A 9,225-nucleotide genomic window follows, 5' to 3' on the forward strand; every position below is an offset into this window, starting at 1 on the left:
TTGAAAGACTCCTTACTGAAATACCCAAGGCTTTAACAAGACCACTTTGGGTTCTGCTGTAGATTGGTGTCGGAGAGTCACCAGAGAGCTGGACACAAGTGCAGTTTCGGAGTTTTTATGACAAACACGCAAATACAAACTAAAACACAATCAGGCAGTTGTCCAAAACAAAGTTGAAATACAAACAGAAAAGCAAACATGGCAAACTCAAACTGGGATACAGATCAGGAAACAGACTAAGAATCAAACTTGGAAACAAACTAAGAATCTTAAACTGACAAACAAAGGCACGCTCAAAACACACATGGAAAAGTGTAGACTTCGTGACATGATAGAGAAATACTGGGCTTTTTAAAGAGAGGGGAATCAGGGACAACAAGGTGAACACAGGTGTAAAAGATGATGAATGGACAGGCTGATGATCAGTAAACCAGCGACACTGATTGCTGAATGGCTGGAGTCGGTGTGGGAGGAGACGAAGTCATCACAATCAGAGAGACATGGGGTCATTTACGTGTTGATTGTTTTTCTTATGGCATCAGTGTGCAGATTTATGACATGCAAAACCATACCACCATGCAAACATGCAAAACCATACCACTAACACCACCGTATATGTGTAATATTTATACACTATTAATACATATACATGTAGATGTGTGTGTGTGTGTGTGTGTGTGTGTGTGTATATATATATATAAATATATTTATATAAAAACTCAAAATTTTTTAACTTTTACAATTTTTACTTATACTATATTCTCTGTGTCATGACAAGTTGACAGCTCACAGGGTGCCGCAAAGCCTCGCGCTCTAGAATCTTTTATTACATTTTAAGTCTCATCATTAATACAGTCATTGGACTACAGCTGTAACGAATAAGCAGCCTTTCTTGTCCGTGTGATCGGTAACCTGACCATAACTTCAAAAATATGTCTAAAATGCTACATGTACCTATTTCTGTCACAGGCTGGACTATTTCTGACCACTAGAGGTCGCCAAAGACTCTTTGTTGTCCTTGCTATGTTGACCCTGCTCTCTCATTATCTAGCTCACCTGTACCTTATTGTTGCTGTCATGTGCTTTGTTTGCTTGTTAACCCAGTGTATTTACGCCCAGCCCTCTGTCTCTGTCTTTGCTAAGTCTTCGTGATTCCTTGTGTCTCTCAAGTTCTAAGCCTTTTGTTCTTTGTGGTTTCTGGATTGTGTGCCTGGTACGACTCTGGTAACCTCTTTTGGATTGTCCCTTGTCAACCTCTTTGCCTGATTTTGACCGATTTACCATACCTGACTCTGGCTTGTTTTTTTGGATTCCGATTTTGGACTTTGTATTGGATTGGTTCTGCCTGCATACTGCTTTTTTCCCTGTTTTGGATTTTTTGTCTTTGCTTGGATATTTTGTACTTTTGAGGTTTTTGAATTTTTCACCTCGGGGACCTGGGTTCTAATCCCGAGTCTGACAATTTTAAATGACAAAACAATGACAAATCACAACAAAGACACATTTTTGTGTCTTGTATACTGCTATACATATTTTTCATATTCTCCGGTCTCCATGGATGCCGACCAAGGAGGACTTCACTTCTCCAAGACAGAAAAGAAGAAAGCTTCTGTGGTCAGATGACCAAAAGTTTTCTTTTTTGTCCGGGTGAACTTTTGCAAAGGCTAGGCGAACCTTTGCAGGCCTGTGTTGTAGAAGTGGAACCCTCCTTGGTCGGTGTCCATGGTGACCAGCCCTGTGCAGTGTCTGCTGATGTATCTGCCTTGAAATGTTGGTACCAGAATCGCTCAGATTCATCAGAATGCCTTGGTGGTGGATTCTTAATGGCCTCTCACACTGCCATTCTTGCTAGTGCAGGGGTCACTTTTGGCTTCCTACCCCCACCCTTTGAGATTTTTCTTAACTCCTTGGAACTCCTTGTACTTTTAGATTATGCTTTGCACTGTGGCCACTGGCACTTGAAAACACTTGGATATGGCTTTATAGCCTTTCCCCATCTTGTAAACAGCCACAATGGTCCTCACTAAGCTCTTTGGTTTTAGCCATGACTTGCAATTGACTAGTCAATTATGTACAAAGTCTCCAGTGTCTTTCAGAAAACGAGTGGTTATTGAGACCTGAATCGTCTTTGTAGTAACCAGGGTGTATTACATACCAGGCCTCTAACACGCGGTAGGCCTACAGTAATTGCCTACTCACAAACTTCAAATTATGTGGCTGGGAAAACAAAAACTTGTGCTCCCTCAATATGGGGGTAATTTGAAATCTATGCTGCAGTACCTTCCAGAAATCTCTCAGCATGGAGAGCAAGATCTTCTTCAGTGTTGTGGCCAAGAGACTCTCCGACTTCCTGCTGAGTAACAACTACATTGACACATCAGTACAGAAGGGAGGCATACCGGGGGTCCCTGGTTGCCTCCAACACACGGGTGTGGTGACCCAGCTCATCAGGGAGGCAAGAGAGGGCAGAGGGAACCTGGCTGTACTGTGGCTAGATCTCACCAACACCTATGGCTCAATACCTCACAAGCTGGTTGAGGCTGCACTGGAGAGACACCACACACTCCAGAAGGTAAAAGACCTCATCCTGGACTATTGTAGCAAGTTCAGCTTAAGGGTGTCCTCGGGCCAGCTGACATCTGACTGGCACCAGCTAGAAGTGGGGACAATCATGGGGTTACGATCTCAGTGATTCTTTTCACGCTGGCAATGAACATGCTGGTCAAGTCAGCAGAAACAGAGTGTTTGGGCCCCCTCAGCAGCTCTGGAGTAAGGCAACCACCCATCATAGCCTTCATGGATGACCTCATGGTGACAACAACATTAGTGCCAGGCGCCAGGTGGATCCTCTAGGGATTAGAGAGACTCACAACGTTGGCGTGCATGAGTTTCAAACCCACAAAGTCCCAGTCTTTGGTCCTGAAGAGAGGGAAGATCACCGACAAGTTCCACTGGGAAAACAAAAAACAAAAACTTGTGCCCCCTCAATATGGAGGTAATTTGAAATCTACGTTAAATGACCTTTCAGAAATGTATTGAATCGACAGTATGGACGATTATTTACAGAGATGCTGGAAAATAGTAACAGGGACGGCTCAACCCAATGACTTAGATTTGACTGTAATAAGAGCTTGTAAAAGTCACGCAATGAAACAAGCGAGTGAAATATGCAAATGTAAATATGGGTGAAAGGATGATAAATACCAGTTAGGTATGTATATGTTCAGCATGTTAATAAGTTAATTTTTTATAGAGGATGTTAGGGACATACTTTATTACATTTGTGTAATTTTAGGAAGTAAAAAAACAAGCACTCTTGTGACAGAATATGTTCTGAAGCTACAAAGTAGATTAGGCACACTGAATCTCTTTGAATTTAAAGATAAGACAGATAATTTCCTAAATGAATCTCCATCGACCATAAGTCACTGTTTTCTAAATGTTTTGACAGTATTAAAAGACAAGCAGAGGTGGATATATCAAAGACTGAGAAATGTCATAACAATGCATACTTCACACCACTAATTTTAGATAAGCTTTTTGCAAATTTTTTGCCCATTGATTTGGTTGAATATTTTAAGGTCCTCTTATTAACATATAAAATTTTACATAGGCTTGCACCTTCCTGCCTGTCTGACTTAATTACATCCTATAACCCCCCTCACACCCTGCACTCTCAAGATTCTGGACTATTAGTCATTCCAAGAGTTAAAAAGAAGTCCGCTGGCAACCGAGCCTTTTCCTACCACTCTCCCTTCCTCTGGAATGGTTTACCTACAGAAGTCAGGGAGGCAAATTCTCTCCATACCTTTAAAACCAGACCTATCTGTTTTCTCGAACTTATGGATAATGTCATTTTGATTTGACTTTATTATAGACATGTAAAGCCCTTTGACACTATAAATAGTGATAATGGGCTCTAAATAAACTTATATTATTATTATGTTTATTATCTTTAAAAATACTAAAGTATAATATTTGATTAATGAAAAAAACGCGGATCGACGAATGTGTCAGTAGATTTGAGACATTATAGAAAGCCCATGAAAGAGAATTCTGTAAGAGAGTTAGAGAATCAGAGGAGAGCTGGAATAAAAAACAGAAAATTCCTCATAACTTAAAATAATCTTTTCAAGTCTCACCATCACCTGAAGCTAAAATATGCCTTTTAAATGAGCAACAGAATAAAGATGAAAATGTGTCCATGCAAGTAAAAGGCAAGATAAATGAAAAAAGCCTATGTGTTTCACTGTTAACAGGTTTGAAAACCGCATGAATAACTGATTGTTTAATGCAGTTACGCAGACATATTAAAAACAGACTAAATCCAAAAAGTGAAATTCCCCAAAGCAAAAATGCACCACAAGACTACATAAATTTACTTCACAAATATGTACAACATGAAGGATGCAGAGTGGGAATGTCAGCAATTCATATAGTAATATATATGTATAGATAGATATATATTAATATGACTAGTTGTGGCGTTGCCTTTCTAGACACATGTTTTATTGGAGAATATAAAGAAGGTAATTTTAGGAAGTTGTGCAAATTGCATTCATATTGAGGGTGGTGGGTCCAAATATACTACCCCCAGGTTACTACAAAGGCTATTCAGGTCTTAATATCCATACATTTTCTGAAAGTTCATTTAATGTAGATTTGCACAAGTTTTTGTTTTCCCAGCCACAAAACTTAAAGTTTGTCAATAGGCAATTACCCTATGCCTACCGCATGTGAGAGATGTAATACGCATGTAATACGCCCTGGTTACTACAAAGGCGATTCAGGCCTCGATATATATACATTTTCTGAAAGATACTGCAATGTAGATTAGAAATTACCCTCATATTGAGGGAGCACAAGTTTTTGTTTTCACAGCTACAGAATTTGAAGTTTGTAATAGGCGACTACTGTTGACTAGGGCTGAACGATTAATCCATTTCAAATCAAAATCGCAATTTGAACCAAAGCGATTAGCAAATCGCAAAGGCTGCGATTTAGGATGTACATTATGGAGCGCGTCTGACCTACAGTTCCTCAGAATGCTGCAGAAAGTTCCACTGAATTGAATGGGCCATCCCAATGTTCGGAGGTCTGATATTTCTTGATAATGAAAAAAATTAATGAAAAAAAATTAATGACTGCCATTTGCAACGGGTTTTATGCTTTCTGATTCACACCTTTACATCATTCTGCAAGTAGTCTGTTCACTTACCGTAATGGAAATAAACAGCCTATCTGCAACAAGTCTGCAGGTAGCCTAACATGTTGCTATGCAACACTTGCAACTTAGAAGTTCTGTTTGCTAGCAGGACTATTTTTCTCGGCAGAAGCCATGACACGCCAGCAAAATCATTAAAATGAAACCCTGTGTGAAGTTTTCTTTTTCTTTATCATTTTGGCAAGTAACCGTGTAATAAGCGGGTTCCTGTTCGTCCTGTCGGAAATTATTTTTCGATAATTACCAGCGGACTATGCATTATCCCTTACATGTTCGATTTTTCTATGTTCTATGCCAATTAAAAATGTAATAAATACATGTTGGAAGCAATTCCATATCTTTAAGTTATCATCTTTACCTTAGAAAATAGAGCAGTTAATATTTTGATGGTATCTCACGTGGTAATGCTCCATCACATCTTTTAAATCTATTACACAGTGAATATTAAACTGAAGCTTGACTTTTAAAAAAAATTATATCGCAAATCAAATCGAAATTGCAATATCTGTCAGATAAATCACAACTTGATATTTTCCCCAAATTGTTCAGCCCTACTGTAGGCCTACTGTATATTAGAGGCTTGGTACATAATCGACTCTGGTTACTAAAAAGGCGATTCAGGCCTCACTATCTATACATTTTCTGAAAGGTACTGCAATGTAGATTTCAAAATACCCCCATATTGAGAGTGCACAAGTTTTTGTTTTCCCAGCCACAGAATTTGAAGTTTGTGAATAGGCAATTACTGTAGGCCTACTGCATGTGAGAGGCTTGGTACATAATAGGCACTGGTTACTGCAAAGGCGATTCAGCTCTTAATATCCATACATTTTCTGAAAGTTCATTTATGTAGATTTCAAATTACCCCCAAATTGAGAGGGCACATTTTTTTGTTTTCCCAGCCACATAATTTGAAGTTTGTGAGTAGGCAATTACTGTAGGCCTACCGCATGTTAGAGGCCTGGTATGTAATACACCCTGGTTACTACAAAGACGATTCAGGTCTCAATAACCACTCGTTTTCTGAAAGACACTGCAATGTAGATTTCAAATTACCCCCATACTGAGGGGGCACACGTTTTTGTTTTCCCTGCCACACAATTTGAAGTTTGTGAGTAGGTGATTGCTGTAGCCAACTTGTATGTTAGAGACTTGGTACATAATAGGCCCTGGTTACTACAAAGGCATTTCAGACCTTAATATACATACCTCAAATTACCCCCATATTGAAGGTTCACAAGTTTTTGTTGTCCCAGCAAGGCAGATTGATTTGAGTCTCTATGTTTTGAATATGTTTTTTTGGCTTTTAAAGTTGTTTTGTACTACTTTAATTCTTTAAAAAACCCTTTTTAGTTTTAAGTTTTCATTGAAAATGTAAGAACCTCGCCTCCTCCCTCACCGGTTTCAGCCATTCCGCGCTCAGCATCACCGGTTTACTAATCACCGGTCTGATCACTCTCCTTCTGCACACCTGCCCTCACTTTAGTTTCCGATTACACATCTCACTATTTAAACCCCTGTCGGATCAGTCAGTGCGAAGTCTACATCTTCCCTGTGTCTACTGAGCCGTCTTATGTTTTGTGTTCCGTGTTCCAAAGTTTACTTGCCTATCTGTTAACCTGTTTGTACTCTTTCTTTGGCCCCCTGTTAACCCTGTTTGAGTTGAGCCTCTTTCTGTTTGTTTCATTTATCATTAAAAACCTTCAGTTCCTTGTACTTGTGTCCAGCACCGTTGTTCTTCCTGACTGTGACGGATCAACTCTCCGTCACGTATGGACTGTTTGCAGGCACGAACTGTTCATATCCATTCACCGCACAAACATACACATTCACCACACAACATGGACTGAGTTAAAGTTAAATATTTATTGATTGTTGTTACTGTGATTTTGTCGTGTGTGTGATGTCCAATGTCTTTGTTGATTGATCTGTAAATAAGAGAAAAAGAGACTAACGTTAGCGTTCTATATCATTCCATATCATTTCCGATTAAGTTGGCCAACTAATCCATTCGCATATTCCATTATCCTCCGTTTACCATTAAAAGTGCTACGTTAGGTTATGTTGTCTATGTGTAAATGTTGATTGATTGTTAAGTGTCAGAGGTTCACTTACCTGTGCGATGTTTCCTGGAGGTGAGGTTGCGGCAGTGACGTCAAAGAAACCGGCACGTCACAGCCTCAGCTATTTTAAAACAAAAGTCCCGCGAACTCCACAGGAGGTCCGCGGGCGTCACATCCTGTTTTTTAACTATAAAAGCCCTCCATTTTGTTTTAGACGGGGTGGGATGTTGTTGGTTGGTTGTTGTGGTTATTGGAGTGTGATAGAGAAAAATTATTGAAGAATTTATGCCTTGTCTGTTTTCTACTGTGAATAGTGCAAATAGTGTAAATACGTTTTGGTTGTTTTTTTTTCTTTCATTTTTTTTCACATTTATTATGGGCACAAAAATAAATTCACTGGGTGTTCGTCACAAAATCACAATCTTGACTCCTGCTGCCTCCTTGCCTAAGACGGCTCCGTCACACTGACAGAAAATATATATATTTAACTCCTGACAACTGTTATCAATTTGAAGATTAGTCCTTTTAGTCGCTTTTGTGCCCCAAATCAACAACCTTGATTTCCCTGATTTCCGGATTTCCCTGTTATTGGTGCTGTAAGTGCACGATTCGGGCTGGAAACACAATGCATACGCTGACGGTTAGGGTTAGGGTAGGGATAGGGTTAGTCAACTTTTGCGCAAGCGCACGCATGTGCATAACTGATCATGCTTCTGTGATGGATCGTGTACTTACACTAGTTTCACACTGCAGTATTCGTATAGTAGACCAGAAGCAGGTGTGGTTTATACTGGAAGTCAGATAAATCGGGCAAGTGTTGCATTTTCTAACCTAATATTCATTGGCAATGCAATTTTTGTGCCTTTAAAGCATCAAATTGATTTAATATTGGCATATAATTAATTATGATATATTTCCACATGCTCATACTGTCCTTTTCATCTGCTCTTTGCTTCATTTGCTCTTGTTTTTTTGTATTTTTATTTTCAACTAAATTAAGTTTTACAAACTGTCTGAACCCCTGCACCTGACTTGGTGGTGGCGACTACAGAATAGCAATCATTTTTCAACAATGTGTAGTAAATGAAACGACTAGTTAGTGAAATCAAAGTCCTGTTGCAAACAGAATGGGCATTTTTATCTTGTGGCCATCTACAATGATATGAATTGATTTGAAGAAACATAATGACGCACAGTCATGTTTCTTTTTCCCAAATTATAACGAGCAACTTTGGGTAGAAGAAATATCTGTTTCCTTCACATAATTTCTGCTTTCCTGAATAATGTATTTGGATTCGGGTACATCCCTAATATATATATATATATATATATATATATATATATATATATATATATATATATATATGTATGTATGTATGGTTTTTTTTTTTTTTTACACTTTTTTGATTACTACGTTATTCTTTATGGGCGGCATGGAGGTGCAGTGGGTAATGCTGTTGCCCAGCCACTGGGAGACATGGATTAGGGGTAATCCTGAAGGAAGAGTATGTCAAGAGTATTTTAGAGCTGAAGAGAGTGTCGACCAGACTGATGAGTATGAAGCTGGATGAAGGTGTGATGATGAATGTTGTCAGTGCATATGCCCCTCAAGCTGGGTGTGAGATGGAGGAAAAAGAAGATTTCTGGAGTGAGTTGAATGAAGTGGTGGAGAGTGTACCCAAGGAAGAGAGAGTGATGATTGGAGCTTCAATGGGCATGTTGGCAAGGGGAACAGAGGGGATGAGGAGTTAATGGGTAGGCATGGTGTCAAGGACAGAAATGCAGAGGGACAGATGGTAGTAGATTTTGCGAAAAGGATGGAAATGGCTATGGTGAACACATATTTCAAGAAAAGGGAGGAGCACAGGTTTACGTATAAGAGCGGAGGACGGTGCACACAGGTGGACTATATCCTATGCATGAGGCCCAACCTGAAAG

The sequence above is a fragment of the Chanos chanos genome, chromosome 9, assembly GCF_902362185.1.
Source record: "Chanos chanos chromosome 9, fChaCha1.1, whole genome shotgun sequence".
Lineage (NCBI taxonomy): Eukaryota > Metazoa > Chordata > Actinopteri > Gonorynchiformes > Chanidae > Chanos > Chanos chanos.